Source organism: Triturus cristatus, chromosome 11 (assembly GCF_964204655.1).
Source record: "Triturus cristatus chromosome 11, aTriCri1.1, whole genome shotgun sequence".
Taxonomy (NCBI): Eukaryota; Metazoa; Chordata; class Amphibia; order Caudata; family Salamandridae; genus Triturus; species Triturus cristatus.
In genome coordinates, this window is record NC_140594.1 from 834,613,810 (window position 1) to 834,630,892 (window position 17,083).

Sequence of the window (17,083 nt, forward strand, 5' to 3'; positions counted from 1 at the left end):
CACCCAAGATGTGCAATGTCGGGATGTCCGCCACCGTGAGTGGCTGCTCAACTGTTTGACCAGCAGGTACCGGGTCGATAGTGGTGGCATTGCTTTGTTTGAGTCTGAAAAATGTTATCAATTTGAATTTTCTAATGAATTTGAAGACGTCAATCCGGGTGTTGCTGTAATCAAATGAGCTTTCAGGGCAAAAGGTGAGGCCCAACGTGAGGAGCTGTTTTTCCGCTTCAGTGATATATATATATATATTCACTGAAAAAAACATAGGTTTCAGGCATGTTATAGTTAGAAATTAGCATTTAAAAAACCTTAGAAATTCACTGAAAAAACCATGTTGCAACACCAATTGGTGTAAAACTTTTCATTGCTATGTCATTCACTCGTTTGATCTATACAACCATGCTTGAAATAGAAATAAAAAATTGGTGGTCTCACGGCCTCAGAGTATCTCTGTTGCTGCTAAGAACTGTCTGTACACTAACATTACATCTATTGCAACGTTGGTATACTAAGCTATGAGCATGTCTATACCCTGAACTTTTGTGATACTGTGAAAATAATAAAAATGATTGCAACGAAAAACATATTGCAACACTACTGAGAAATACTAGTACTCTCCCTTTCAAATTAACCATGCTTTGCCATTCTATGCATTGCTATATAGAAAGCAGAAATCAAATGCAAATGAGTTCCAGAGACTGTGTGGGAAATCATTTATAGAGTGGCTCATGAATATTTATGTTCCAGGCCTCATTAAATAATATGTGCATTTCTGAATTATACTTTTTAATAGTACTTTTCTTTCCAATTAGGTCCATAGAGTTTGATTCATAATGAAATCATTGTACCTTTATCCACCCTTTATTCACTTTGGAAGAGGGACTCATATTTTTCTATTTTAGAAGAGAATTGTGTGCTGGACTGAGTAGCAACCCCTTCAAAATGGATCACTGACATAATATCGACTACAAAAATATAGACTTACAAAAATATCGATGCCAAAATATAGAATACCAAAATATCGACTCCCTATCTCCAAACAGGTAAGTACAAAAATATAGAATCCAAAATATCGTTGTAAATAATATAGTTAGTCAAAATATCGAATTTTTTAAATGTTTTAAAAGTAATGTAAAATTAATGAAATAATACATATAATTAACTGACACATACTTAAAAATACTTAAATAACATTAAAATTAATAAATAATTAATGTAAGTAAAAAAACATAATTAATAAATATATATTAACGTAATATTTATTAAAAATATTCAATATTTTCTGAGTAGGATAGCGGGCGGGTAAAATTTACTATTACCACTCCAGTAAGTGCAATAGTAGGGAAAGCGTTGGATAGCGGGAGGGTAAAAATTACTATTCCCACTCCAGAGAGTGCAACAGTAGGGAAAGCGTTGGATAGCGGGAGGGTAAAATTTACTATTCCCACTCCAGTGAGTGCAACAGTAGGGAAAGCGTTGGAGAGCGTAGGGATAAAAATTACTATTCCCACTCCAGAGAGTGCAACAGTAGGGAAAGCGTTGGATAGCGGGAGTGTCAAATTTACTATTCCCACTCCAGTGAGTAAAACAGTAGGGAAAGCGTTGGATAGCGGTAGAGTAAAAATTTACTATTCCCACTCCAGAGAATGCAACAGTAGGGAAAGCGTTGGATAGCGGGAGGGTAAAAATTACTATTCCCACTCCAGAGAATGCAACAGTACGGAAAGCGTTGGATAGCGGGAGGGAAAAAATTACTATTCCCACTCCAGAGAGTGCAATAATAGGGCAAGTATTGGATAGCGTAGGGGTAAAAATTACTATTCCCACTCCAGAGAGTGCAACAGTAGGGAAAGCGTTGGATAGCGTAGAGATGAAAATTACTATTCCCACTCCAGAGAGTGCAACAGTAGGGAAAGCGTTGGATAGCGGGAGGGTAAAATTTACTATTCCCACTCCAGTGAGTGCAACAGTAGGGAAAGCGTTGGATAGCGTAGGGGTAAAAATTACTATTCCCACTCCAGAGAGTGCAACAGTAGGGAAAGCATTGGATAGCGGGAGGGTAAAAATTACTATTCCCACTCCAGAGAATGCAACAGTACGGAAAGCGTTGGATAGCGGGAGGGAAAAAATTACTATTCCCACTCCAGAGAGTGTAATAATAGGGCAAGTATTGGATAGCGTAGGGGTAAAAATTACTATTCCCACTCCAGAGAGTGCAACAGTAGGGAAAGTGTTGGATAGCGGGAGAGTAAAATTTACTATTCCCACTCCAGTGAGTGCAACAGTAGGGAAAGCGTTGGAGAGCGTAGGGGTAAAAATTACTGTTCCCACTCCAGAGAGTGCAACAGTAGGGAAAGCGTTGGATAGCGTAGGGATAAAAATTACTATTCCCACTCCAGAGAGTGCAACAGTAGGGAAAGCGTTGGATAGCGGGAGTTCAAAATTTACTATTCCCACTCCAGTGATTACAACAGTAGAGAAAACGTCTAATGGCGTAGGGGTAAAAATTACTATTCCCACTCCAAAGAGTGCAACAGTAGGGAAAGCGTTGGATAGCGTAGAGATAAAAATTACTATTCCCACTCCAGAGAGTGCAACAGTAGGGAAAGCGTTGGATAGCGGTAGGGTAAAAATTACTATTCCCACTCCAGAGAGTGCAACAGTAGGGAAAGCGTTGGATAGCGGTAGGGTAAAAATTACTATTCCCACTCCAGAGAGTGCAATAATAGGGAAAGCATTGGATAGCGTAGGGGTAAAAATTACTATTCCCACTCAAGTAAGTGCAAATGTAGGGAAAATAATAAATTAATATTTTGTTAAAAATGTATTAATTATTAATACCAAAACAAGTATTACAATTAATTACCAATCACACAAGATTTAATAATTGATTATTTATAAATACCAATATATTTTTGGTTAATTAATTACCTATTAATAATTAATTAACAACCAATTGTTTTTCAATAACAAACATTAATAAATGCTAATAATACCAATTTTTTACAATTATATTACTTCCCACCATATTCCCCTATAAACACACTACCCGCTACAAATATTAAATTAATACAATTAACATAATTATCAATTAAACAATTAATACAAATTAATTACCAATTAATACAAATTATTTACCAATTAATAATTAATCAACAACCAATTAATTTTCAATACCAATTAATAATTAACTAATAACAATTAAATTACTTCCCACCCTATTCCCCTATAAACCCACAACCCACTACAGAAGTAAACCGCTAAATTAAATTAAAGATATATTAATTAACAATATACACACATCAATTAAATAATTAATTATTTGCAATTATATTACTTCCCACCATATTCCCCTATATACACACTACCCACTACAAATATTAAATGAATACAATTAACATAATTATCAATTAAACAATTAATACAAATTAATTACCAATTAATACAAATTATTTACCAATTAATAAATAATCAACAACCAATTAATTTTCAATACCAATTAATAATTAACTAATAACAATTAAATTACTTCCCACCAAATTCCCCTATAAACCCACAACCCGCCACAGAAGTAAAACGCAAAATTAAATTAAAAATAATTAATAATTCCTATAAATTATTATTTAATGTACTATAATTAAATTACTTCCCACCCTACTCCCCTATAAACCCACAACCCGCTACGGAATTAAATTACACAAAAATAAAATAACATAAAATTCATTACTTTAAAAATATACTAACATACATTACAATATTAATACATACTTTTAACACATATACTAACACTTAAAACACTATAAAAAATTCGATATTTTTAACAACTATATTATGACTGTCGATATTACTTACTTCTATATTATTGCAATCGATATTTCTTACCTGTTTTTCGATATTCTTCACCACTATATTTTGGCAATTCGATATTCTGTCCATTCTATATTTAAAACTCGATATTCTGTCCACTCGATATTTTTTTTTCGATATTATGTCTATTTACCCTTCAAAATCACTTAGGAAAATTGTCAATTCATTTCATTTGAAAGTTATCATCTAAAGTGAGTCTGCTAACTTGACTTTTGGATAATAAATAAAGGTGTGGCTCTGCAGTGCTAGTTCAATTTCATAAACACATTGGCACTAGTACCGTCAGTCATCTAAGGGCAGTGGTTAATGTGTGATGGTGGTTGTAGGTACTTTGCACCATCAATGATTTTTGTTGACAGGAAATTGTTTTTTATCATCTTACTTTGACCCAGCACAGGAGAGAAAAAGGAAGAAAAGGGAGACAGCTGGCGGAAGAGAAAAAAAGGAAGTCCATGAAAAAAGGAGAAACTTGAGATGAAAAAGAATCTCTTCAAGAGAGAGCTAAAAGACAGGAATTGTAGGGTGGCAGAAGAAGTAGGAGGAGGTACAAAGATGTGGAACAAAATCTAAGAAGCATTGATATTTGTCAACCACGGCATGTGGCACTACGGATGGAAGGTTCTTAAGAAAGTCTTTGAGTTTTTGGACTAATTGTTTTAACAACTGAATGATATTTTGAGTACTAAATATTTTGGAATTTTTACTGAAGTATATCGTTATCAGCTCTCAAGGATAACATCTGTTTGCAGCCAGTGACATGCAGAAAAGAAGTTATAACATATATGTTATAGCCCAATTAGGTGGGCATAAATTTAAATTTGAAGAAAGTGCATAGTATATTTAAATGATTTACATTATTTTCATAATAACTTTTTTCCCTATTCAACAGGTTTAAAAATTGGTAATCATTTGCAATCATTTCGAGATTTACATTTTCAACATTGTTTTGATGCAGTTTATCCTGTTTTCCTTCCTAGGTATTATTAAGGTTTAGTGCATGAATGTATTTTACATTGCACAAAGTGCCTGATTTAGAGTTTGGCAGACAGGGGGCTTTTCTACAAATGAGTCGGAGTGCTCTGTCCACCGAATTGAAAGTCCACCGGCTCTATTTAGGGTTTACTGAACCATCACCTTTCTGCCAATGGTGGCTCTGCTGGTTCTGCACTTGACTCCTCGCATCAACAACCTAACTGACTTGGGGATATTTGTGTAAGTACAGCAGACCATCCACCCTATTTAAAGCAGGCAGTTTGATATACTATTTCTTTCTCTTCAAGACTGCCTGGTCCCCCACCCCCCAGACCCTGAGGAAAAACTCTCAGTGTGTCAACTTCCACCATGGGGTTTGTTTTGTAAAATAAAAAAGTTTTCTGAGTGGCTGGATGAAACATGGTGGCCACTCAGCAAACTTTAATACCTTCAGAAGAGTCACCGTCACAACAGCTCCTTTAAGGGCATAGAGAATATGTTGTTTCCTAAAATAACCGGTATGGCTAATGTGTCGCAAATAAAATTGAGCTACTTGGCAGTTATGTTTCGGTGAACAACCTCCCTATTTTCCACAGTAGGAGCTACAACGTGTTCTTATAGCTATTAAGTCACATATGGCAATATCTGTCTTAGCCAAGTCCCTGAAAAAACAAATGCTGCTCATTACAATGTAACTGTTTTCAGAAAGGTGCAAAACTCATCTCATTAATATTGATGCAAAACGACTCTGATTGCAACTCATTGCAGTTTAAGTTTAAACCTTATCGAATGTGGGTATATGGGGTATATCAGAACTGGGATTCCACTTCACCTTTGCTGGTCATCATGAAGGTCAGTGGTCTCTTTGGAAAGTGAAGTGATTGCCAAAAAAGTATGTGTTTTTGAAGACCACATTACTCCTAACAGTTCAATCTCAGTCCTTGCAAGTTGTACATTCTTTTGCAACATTCTATAACCAATAAATTTGAATTTGAATACGGATTTATAAAGCGCGTAGCTACCCTGGGGCGTCCCAGCGCTGTCAGTCGACGTATTGTTCCGGAGGGGGGGGAAGAGGAGGTGAAGAATTATGGGAAGAGCCATGTTTTTAGTTGCCTACGGAAGGCAAGTAGGTTGTGTTCTCTTCGGATGGAAAGTGGAAGGGAGTTCCACAGTTTTGGAGCATTGTAGGAGAACAATCGCCCCCAGAGCGGGCCTTTTTTATTCAGGGGACGCTGGCCAGAGAGAGGGAGTCTGATCTGAGTTGTCTGTTAGACTGATGGGGTTTGATGAGGGATCTCAGGATCGGCGGGCCTCTGCCTTGCATTATTTTGTGTGAAATGCAAAGGGTCTTAAAGGTGATCCTTTCCTTAATCGGGAGCCAGTGTAGGCTTTTGAGGGCCGGTTTGGCGGAGCATCTGGATGTGGTCCCGGTTAGGAGTCTGGCAGCCGCGTTTTGGGTGTATTGCAGTCTGTTAATGACCGATGCAGGGGCCCCTAGATAAAGGGTGTTTCCGTAATCTAGTCTGGAGTTCACCAGCCCCTGCATGAGCAATTTCCTGGACTGGAAGGGGATCAAGTGGAGGATCTTCCGCGCTGTTTGAATGAGACCGAAGCAGATGCCTGTGGTTTTTCTGGCCTGGGCTTTAAAGTTGAGCTCTTGGTCCAACCAGATACCAAGGCTCTTGACTTCTGATTTGGGGGTGGGAGGTGATCCCATGCAGACTGGCCAAGAGAGGGAAGGAGGGAGTTTGCGTGGGTTTCCCAAGAGGAGGATCTCGGATTTCTCTCCGTTTAATTTCAGGCGTGATTCGCACATCCAGTGGAAGATGGTCTCAAGACAAGCTGCCAGATTGTCCAGGCTTTTACTCGACTGGTGTAAGGACACCACCAGTTGGGTGTCATCGGCATACATGACTGTTTTTATGCCGAATGGGGCTATAATGTCCTCTAGGGGGGACATGTAGACGTTAAAAAGTGTGGGGCTCAGGGAGGAGCCCTGGGGGACCCCACACTGGAGAGGAAGAGCTCTTGACATAACTGTGCCATCGGACACCTGAAAGGTTCTGCCTTCAAGGAAGGATTTGATCCAGGACAGGGCTGTGCCTGAAACTCCTACCAAGCTGAGCCGGTGGATGAGGATGGCATGATCCACTGTGTCGAAGGCGGCACTCAGATCGAGGAGGATCACTGCCACTGATCCTCCTGCGTCTATGATGGTTCTTGCCTCCTCGACCACGGCTAGTAGTGCGGTGTCTGTTCCTTGTCCAGGTCTAAACCCTGTCTGGGATTGGCGCAGGAGATTGTTGGTTTCCAAGAAGAGGGATAGTTGGTGGTTGACAATTCGCTCGGCCACTTTGCTGATGGCCGGGAGGAGAGAAATGGGTCTAAAGTTGGATAGGTCTGTTGGATCGAGGTGGGGCTTTTTAAGAAGTGCCCTGACTGTAGCTTTCTTTCAGTTGGCTGGAACAATGCCTAGTGCTAGGGAAGCGTTAATCAGGTGGGTGAGTGGAGGGGCGACAGTGGCGGCGACCAGTTTTAATTTGCTCATAGGAGCTGGATCTGATGGAGCCCCGCTCTTCACGGATTGTAAAGTGGTCAGGAAAAGTTCTGTGGTGACCTGGGAGAATGTTTGGTGGCATGGAGCCTCTGCATAAGGGAGGGGGGGTAGCGGGGAGTTGGGAGGTAATGGGAGATGGGAGGGATTTGAGGATATTATTAATTTTTGTTGCAAAGAACTCAGCTAGCTGGTTGCATCTGGTGCCCGATTGGTCTGGTGTGGGCAAAGGGTCTGGGGTTTTAGTGAGAAGGCGAACGATGCGATAGGTTTCTTTGGCAGAGTTAGCTGCAGCTAATATTTTTTTCTTGAAGAAGGTTGCCTGGGTGTTTTTTATACAGGTTTTGTAGTGCTTCATGGCGGACCTGTATTCGTTTTTGCTTTCAGTCGCCCAGTCCTTTCTCCAAAGGCGCTCAAGCTTTTTGCACTTTTTCCTGAGTTGGCGTAGTTCTTGGGTGAACCACGGAGATTTGGGGGTTTTCTTCTTACTGGGGAGGGGTTTCATGGGAAGGATAGCATCAAGGGATTGATCGATCCAGCCGCGTAGTTGAACGTCTGCTCTGGAGGGGTCTGGGTCCAGCACTGGTGAGGTAGAGGCAAGTGCTTGGGCCCAAGAGGCCGTATCCAGTTTTTGCCACGGGCGGGATGGTGCTTGGGGAGGAGGTCTCTCCGGTGCTTCAGCCGAACGTTGAAGCTTAAAGGGGATTAAGAAATGGTCTGACCAGGGGACAGGTATGGGGGTATTCACGACTAGTCTCGTGAGGTTAGTGAATATAGGGTCCAACAGGTGGCCCTTAGAATTGGTAGGCTGGTTGCTTTTCAAGTGGAGATTAAGGGAGGCTAGGTCTTCTTTAAGGTCGACGGCTGTTTTGTTTGTTAGGTCATCGAAATGGAAATTTAGGTCTCCTAAGACCGTAAAGTTAGGGGTCAGGCAAGCAAGAGAGGAGATGGATTCCACAAGGGAGTTGCAGAAAAGTCGTTGCTGTCCTGGGGGACAGTAGACTAATATCCCCGAGAGGGTTGTGGATGGTGGCAAGTGGATAGAGAACTGGGCCTTTTCACAGTCCTGAATTGGGCTGTCCTTAAAATAGCAAGCCAGGTGATCACGGTAGATGATTGCTATCCCACCTCGAGTCCCGGAGGTTCTGTCCTGGTGTTTGATAAGGTAGCCCGGGGGGAGTGTTTGGATTATGTCTGGGTCAGAGTTGGGGTTGATCCAAGTTTCGGAGAGAAAGAGGATCTCGATCTCAGAATCCTGCAGGAGCATGTTGATTTCTGCTTGGTGTTTCGGGAGGGATCTGCAATTGAGTAGAGCCATATTGAGCCAGCGTGGTTTCAGGGGGAGTCGTGGAGTGAGCCTATATGGACAGTTTGCGCAGCAGGAATGTCCATCCTTTAGGGAGATAATGCTGCGACAGGGAGTGGAGGGAGAGCCCCTGAGTTTGAGGAGGGTTTCCTGGGTATATCTCAGGGGAGAAGGTGTGGCCGAAGCAGGGGTCCTGGGCTCAGGATTCGGCGTGCAGACGGCGCTCCCGCTGCGATCGTCCGCTGCGCTTCCGGCAGATGCACATGGTTTATGCGGAAGGAAGAGGGTGGAGGGGGCGTGGCCTGAAAAAGGGGCGTGGCCTCTGTCCTCGCCGGTAATGGCGTCAGGAGGAGTGTTCAGGTCAGGCTTCGCGGCAGCGCTAGAGTCCGCTGCGCGGGCCGATCAGGGGCGAGCAAGTGCACGGAAATGCTTTGCAAGCGTGGTGAGTTTAAAAACACAAAGTTAAGTGACAATAGATTTTGTTTTTAAAAATAGCGCAAATTCGCACTCCCGGCTTCCGCCTCAGGAGATAGGTTGCTTGTGGTTATGGCGCTTGTAATCAGCGTCTTTTGTACCAGCGGCAGTGGGTGTGGCCTGAAAAAGGGGCGTGGCCTCTGTCCTCGCCGGTAATGACGTCAGGAGGAGTGTTCAGGTCAGGCTTCGCGGCAGCGCTAGAGTCCGCTGCGCGGGCCGATCAGGGGCGAGCAAGTGCACGGAAATGCTTTGCAAGCGTGGTGAGTTTAAAAACACAAAGTTAAGTGACAATAGATTTTGTTTTTAAAAATCACGCAAATTCGCACTCCCGGCTTCTGCCTCAGGAGGTAGGTTGCTTGAGATGAGCTTGCACTGATTATTGTCCATGATGTAATGGCATTCAATTAGACAATTGTTGGAAATGGCCTTTTTGCAGGCTTATGCTCAAGTGTTTTTGCTTCTTCCTCCGATTTTTCCTGACATGTTTTTGTTGGCTTTAGAACTCTGGGCACTTTCCTATTGCTAATCAGTGCCAAAGTGCTTATGTGTAAATTATGATTATTATTGGTTATAGATGTTTGGCATATTTGACTTACTGGTAAGACCATAGCAAAGTGCACGGTGTGTGCCAGGGCCTGTAAATCAAATGCGACTAGTGGGCTTGCAGCACTGGTTGTGTCACCCAATGGGTACCCCTGAAAATGTGTCTCAGATCTACTGCTGTAGTGTCTGCAGGAGTAGTTGTAAACTGCCATGTTGCCTTGGCAAGTTCACCAAATTGCCAGGCCCCACCTTCCCTTTTCTTACATGTAAGGCACCCCTATGTTAGGCCCAAGGTACCCCGATGAGCAGGATGCAGTCTATGTGAAAGGTAGGACATGTACTGGTGTGTGTGGCATGTCCTGATAGTGAAATACTGTGTATTTTGTTTTTCACTATTGAAAGGCTATCGGTCCCATAGGCTAACATTGGAGCTGCTTTGTAACATCTTATAAGTATAACTTTCCATTGGGACAAGATAAGGAAATGGATTTTAGGCTTTCTAAACTCAGAATTTAATAACACATCTTTTGGTAAAGATGGTTTTTAAAGTGTGTGTTTGAAAATGCCACTTTTAAAAAGTAGGCTTTTCTTGTTTAGCTATCCTGTGGGCCTCTGCTGGTTTGTGTATTGACTGTCTGGTTTTGGAGTGACAGGAGCTAGGGATGTGCATTCATTGTAGACAGCCACAAGGTTGAGGTGTGTCCTGCCTTTCCTGGGTGACTCATGGCCAGGCTGAATAGAGCTTGTCTGAATTTAGAGTGGTGGAAGGAGTTTCACTAGTACTTGAATAGGCTGTGTCTTCTCTTCACAATGCTGTCTCCACTGTTAGATCCACTGTGACTCCTTAGGATCCGGGCGAAGCACAAAGGGGTCCACCTCCCAACATCCCTAACTCTGAATAATGCCACACAGAGTATTAAGGCAATCAGGCGAGGGAAAGGAATTAGGGTAGGAACAGCGGGGATGAGGAGATCTGTAACAAAAGAACACACAGTTAACACAATGCCTCCACACCTCTGCTACACTCATATGATCTCACTATCCCTGTCTATTACCTGGGGAGCCGCTATTCAATGATACGACAGTCCCATGTACCAACATAGAGATACGTCTCTCCCGTAAGAATGCTGCATACCTACAATGATAAAGCAAGACAGGTCAAACCACCATCAATCATGCTAGCAGCCAAAACACGAGCACTCTGCCTTATACATACCCATAATCATTCCTTTCCTGCTCAAACATAATGTGTATCAAAAAGGAGAAGGCTTCCGATGCATCCCCCATCAGCCTTAAGTAGTCCCAAACTCAGAAGCCAAAGTAAGTCAAAGTAAGAGCTTCCCTGAATATGCGGAAATGTCACCTGAACGTCTGCTCCTGAGGCGTGATGTAGATCTGGTGAAAGCCCCGCATAGAGTTCCAAAGCTCAGTCCATAATCCCACAACCTTATTCCTGTAAAGGAGGGGAGCCAGGGAGGCCGGGCAGGACAGCGCTTACGTCAGCGCTCTCTACTGCCCTACAAAGTACCAAGACGTCAGGAGCCACAACAAAGGGGGGAGCCAGATAGGCCAGGCAGTGCAGCGCTTACGTCAGCGCCTTCTTACTGCCCTATGAAGCACCAACACACCAGGAGCCACAAGGACAGCAGCGTGTGTCTCAGCGGGGGGCCTGGTGACGGGCTCCAAATCGTAGAAGCGCTTCCAATAGCATTGCCTTGGGAACGAGTCGTGTTTCCTAGCCCAATGCCCAGAGGCCAGGGGGGCTAACAGCAGAGACGGCAGCGCTTACCCCAGCGCGCGGTCTATTCGCAAGTGTTCCACTCATTCAGCGCTTCCCTCAGCGCAGGATATCTTCAGATGGCACGGGGGGTCTCGCGACCCACCGCTTCGGGAACCTGGAAGCTGTGGATCCTCACGGCAAGGAAATTGTCAGAATTACGCACGTGGATGCCTTGCGCTGCCGGGTAATGACGAGGAATCCCCGCCCATCAAACGGCGGGGTATCTGGGAATTGTAGTCTTACTCCCTACGCGTTGGTAGGCGCCTAGACTCAGCACCTGACATCCACCTCCGATGGTCAAGCTGCACCTCAGAGGACAGAACTGGTTTGGACTGGGCTCAGAGACCCTTGCCACAAATAGAAAATGTGGTATAAGTATTGGACCTTAAACCCCAGAGAATTAGATTTCTTCTGGAATCAAGAGGAACCACTGTCAATGAGAAGAGCTTGAGAGCTGTGAGTGAAGTATCGCCCCTTTGCTATGTGTGCTTTGCTGGGTTGGCCTGCAGTTACTGCTTCTGCCAAGGAGATGACAAAGGACTGGACTTTGCTGTGTATCCTGTAGTTTCTCCAAGGGCTTGTGTGTGCCTGCCTCCTTTTAAGAAGTCTCAGGGTCACAAAAGACTTCCTGCAAATCTGCTGGTGCTGCTCTACTCTGCCATCTGTGAGTCCTACCTTTGCCTGAGATGCCTCCCTCTTGTCCAGGAGCGCAAAACTATGGTGTGTGGTGTCACTGAGGGCCGCACTGATGGCAGCAGGGTTGCGGTAGGGGGTCTGCGTGGGTCAGAGAATGTTAAAAGGAGGTCTGAAAAAGGTTTTAAAAAATGGGCAAGCTTTTCTTTGCCGGTTAATAAATTCTTTCCCGTTTATTTAACATTTTTTTCTGAATATTAGTGCTCAGCAACTAAACAGCAGCACGTGATGCGATTTACCGGGGGGGGCACATGTAAAGGTCAAGAGGGTCGCAAGCGGCCCCGGGCTGTACTTTGAGTATAACTGCTCCAGTGAAAGGGCCTCAGAAGTGGGTTCTGAAGCTAATCTCTGCAAGAACCACAGCAAAGCCTCTCAGAACTGACGCCGGATGGTGCAAAGCTTTGCCAAGTCCCACCGCACAGCTGCAAGCCTCTCGGAACCGACATCGGATGACGTAAAGCTTCGCGAAGCCCTGCCACAAAGTTGCAAGCCTCTTGGAACCGATGCTGGACAATGCGAAGCCTCACCTCGCCGCGCAGCCCCCAGCACCAACGCCAGACAGCACGAAGCCTCACAAATCGACGCATCACCTCCAGTCTGTCACTCATCGTACCTGTGCACCAACTTTTTCCAAGCATCACCTGCAGACCAGAACAATCTTGGATTTCAAAGACTCACTTCCCCCTACAGTCAGGATTCGATGTATCACTACTCCTGCGTTCAGCAGAACTGCCAAATCGCCTTCCAAAGGACTCAGGAACTGATGCATCGCTGTGTTTTCTAGCGCTTCCCTTCTCTGCGGCTCTTTGACCTTGTGAATTTGGATGCATCTACCGGTACTTTGGTGTAACATCCTGCATCCATTGTTTTCTATGGACCAAGTTGCTTGAACCTTTGAAAATCATATTTTGACGCCCCACACCGGATTTCTTTACCACCAGCTGCACCGGGTGCCAGGAACTTCATCACCATGCCTCCTTTGCGGCCAACTCGCCAATGACAACGCCCGCTGCTCCAGGAGGCACTTTTAAAAAGCTTAGAGGGCTCCCGCAGCATGGAATGCACGCAGGCGTGCTGGGGCCACTCCCGGGCAAAGCCCGGGCCAAGGGGGGCTAATCTGCGCCCATCAAAGCAAGGATAAGGCTGGGCTGGGCCACCGCTCTGCGCCTGTCATAGCCTGGATAAGGCTGGGCTGGGCCACCCCCCTAAGGCCTACAGTGGACGAGCTTGGTATCTACGACAGCTCCACGACAGCCTCACGGCCCAAGGTACAGTGGCTCCTCCTTACTTTAATGTTAAGAGAGTAGTGGCTGGTCGTGTTTGCCTGGTATAAGGAACGCTTGTCTACTCTGCTTCCTTCATTTCTGCGGTTGATCTACATTCCCCTTCCAGTTAGGTTCTTACAATGGTTAAGAGAAAGGGGGCTCTAAGTGTTTCCAGCATGTTACAACCCCCCCATACACACTCGACAATAGACAATTATTTAACTCGAGCTTTGGACATGGTTTCAAACGAGACTCGGCTGGTAGAACGTCACCTTTCCCTTACAACTGAAGAGATCACTCTTCCACAGATTAATCAAAGTTGTTGTGACCCATTACTATCTCATAGCACCCTAGGGTTAAAAAGCCCTCCAGAGGAACCAAGGACCCTGACCTGCTCTACGACACAGGTCTATAGTGTGGGTGTAAGCCCAGCCTGCGTGGGTGTTGTGCCTGGAGGAGGACCTGAGTCTGGCCCAACATGCACAGATGGTGGCATCCAGCTGTGTGACCAGTTGTGCATTTCTGAAGGGGAGAGTGACCCAAGAGCCAAGAGGAGGAGGAAAGTTGCAAAATCCACTAAGCTGAAAATTAGCAAAATTCTTTCGCATAGCAAGGCTGTAGACGATGTCTCACTTGGGGTCCTGGTTAAGGTTAATGAGAATACCTAGTATGTATCGAGCAAATGCATAGGTGACCTCTTGGACTCCAAGTTACGCCCGATTCTTGACCGATTGGAAAAAATGTAATGTAACCTGGCGAGGTCGCCTGATCTCACGTCTTCCATTACCTCTTGTACCCAGTACTCAGCCTCTGACTTTACCTCTACTATCTCTGTCCAAAGCAAGGGTTCTCCCCATCCATTTGACATCTTACCAATATCCCAACCTGCCATCCAACAAGTAGCCCATACCCCAGACCTGGCCGTTCTTCCTGTGATAGACCTTCCACCAGCATCTGCTCCGTATGTCGTTGTATTGACAAATGTGCCCAGGCTCACAGAAACCAATATGGAAACTACCAGAGGCCTAATGAATAAATCCATACATTGGCTGAATAACAACGTTACTGGTAACTGAGGCACATCAAAAGACATTCTGATGACTAGACGGGTGAAAGACATTGGGGGTAGGGGTCTTGTAAAACATGGAGATGCAGATGTCATTGTGGTAAATTTCCGTTCACCTAGCGTAGTCGAGGAAATACTGTATAGAGCAAGTATGGGAATGGTCAAAACTAGCTCCATTAAGATAGTACCTCTTGGCTTGTTTTATCAGTATTTGGTGAGCCAACTTGGTACTTGTGGTAGCTTTGTTCCCAGTGTCTCTGAGCCGCCTGGTTGCCCCCCTTAAGTATCACTCCACGTTACTAATAGATTTGCCCCATTGGTTGGGATGGAAGAAATTGGTTGACGGTTTGGGGAGGAGTCTGTCTGTTCTGATCTTCAGGAGGTGGATAGGTCATTTGTAAATTTGGCTCTTGTCATTCAAATGCCACCCTCTTTCTGTCATATTCATTTGCCTTTGGTGACAGGTTTAGAGGAAGAGTGTGGGATTTCTTGTAATCTCAGTCTTGTTGTACTAGTAAACTATACTCTCCGACAGGACCATTTGTGTGTAGGTCTTCACACAGTGAATCCTGTGGGGGATTTTGCTGATTTAATCTATGTCCCCTAACAGTCCCCTGGTTCCTTACTGAGCCCTCCCCCTTAGGGGAAAGTAGATGCTTAGGTGTGGATGAAGACCAAATAGACAATGTATGCCTGAAAATCCTAAATAGAAGTATAGCGGGTGTTGCCTCAAAGATCGCATTGGAGGAATGGAGATCTTTCATCATGACCTATGATATAGTTTTCATGCAAGAAACGTGGGAGTGCAAGGATATTGTATTTGATGGGTTCACATGTTTTAGCTTACCTGCCACTCCATCGATAGTGGGTAGAGCTAAAGGTGGTCTGTCGACCTGGTTTAAAATGAAAATTGCTGGCATGATTGTTCAGGTATTTCAGGAATGGGGCGGAGGCTTTTTGTCTTTCTTGGAATTATTCTTCTAAGCTGTACTTGGTAAATTTCGATAACAATAATTTTACATCCAAAGGTGACTTTCAAGGCCTTTTTGTGCTGATTGACATGCTTGCTGAGAAAGAGACTCGTGCGGATCGCCCCTTTAAGTTGATGGTGGCGGGGGAGTTTAACTCAAAATTGGGACTTCCAACACCCCTTTCCCCAACCACCTTTGATCCAATTTCCCATGAGCTAGATCACAATGTGATGGATGCTAGGGGATGGGTTCTATTTACCCATTTGCTAGAATGGGGTATGGTCAATAAGGCTCCCAAGTTGACTGACCAGCATATTCCCACCTTCATAGGACGAGGTGCAGGAAGCACCATCGACTATATTTTGAATTGTGTATGTTGGATTTTTGTCATTTTTGGTCTTGTTTAGTTTAGATAAAGATACTTAATTTTTCTAAACTGGTGTGGTGTCCATTTGTGGTGCTTTTACTAGATGTTACTGTGTGTTTGGGTACAAATACTTTACACATTGCCTTTGGAATAAGACTGTCTGCTAATGCTAAGCTACCAAGGGGGTGAGCAGGGGTTATCTAAAATGTGTAATAACCTTACCCTGACTAGAAAGAAAAGTCCCACTTGGACAAAGGTGCATACCTCTGCCAATTAGGGACCTCCAATACTAGCAACAGTATATTCCTTACTGTTGTCTGGATCCCTTAGAACTGAGATTGTACCAAGAGCTTTTTCCAAGTACTATTTGAACTTTTGATAATGTAAAGCCCTATTAACCAGGATTGAAAGTTTCTGTGAAGTTACGCTGTCTTTGGTATCACCAGCCTCATACTTCTTTTCAAAATTCATGTTAAGCCAAGTGAGACCCAAGAATAGTCTCACCTAACATCGGACTTTGGGGGTTACAGATAAACAGCTGAGTTGTGCACTAGTATTTACCATTTTGTGTGGCTTGCCTAGAAACTTAAAGCACTTTCTTAGGCCTTTTCAGTGAAAACTACTAAAACATTGCAATGTAATTTGCTGCCCTCTCAAAGTGGGTAGAGTCATCATATTTACTGTTTTAATGTAATGCATTCACTATATGTGAAACCATTATTCAGAGAAAAGAAGACAACCAACATCCTGCATTGACAGTCTGCTATTCTGTTGCCAGTTGGAGAGAGATATTCCACTTTCGAACTGAGCCAATATCTTCATTCTTGTGCAGCGGGTCAGTGACAGACTCACATTTTTCCTTTTTCTCTTCAACTACCATGAGTACCAATACACTGTTATCATTACATCAGTGAGGCTGTTCACACCACTGATATTTTTATCTCTGTAAAGTCAGGGCCACGTTTCCTGAAGGTCCCTATACTCAGTGTTTAATTTGTTGGCACCTAAAGCTCTGGTCAAGTGTAAAGTGCACCAATTACTAAGGCTGCATCGTCTTCAATCCAGTTTATACCTCTATAATCAACCTCTAGAGACTCTGTGCTCCTTTGTCTCACTCTTGCAGGTCCCTGCTTTATTCTTTTGAGACACTGTTTCTGTCTTTTTCTTCCTCCTTCTACCCCTTTGTGTGTTTTTTCTCTCTTGTGGTTGTGAAATATTAGAT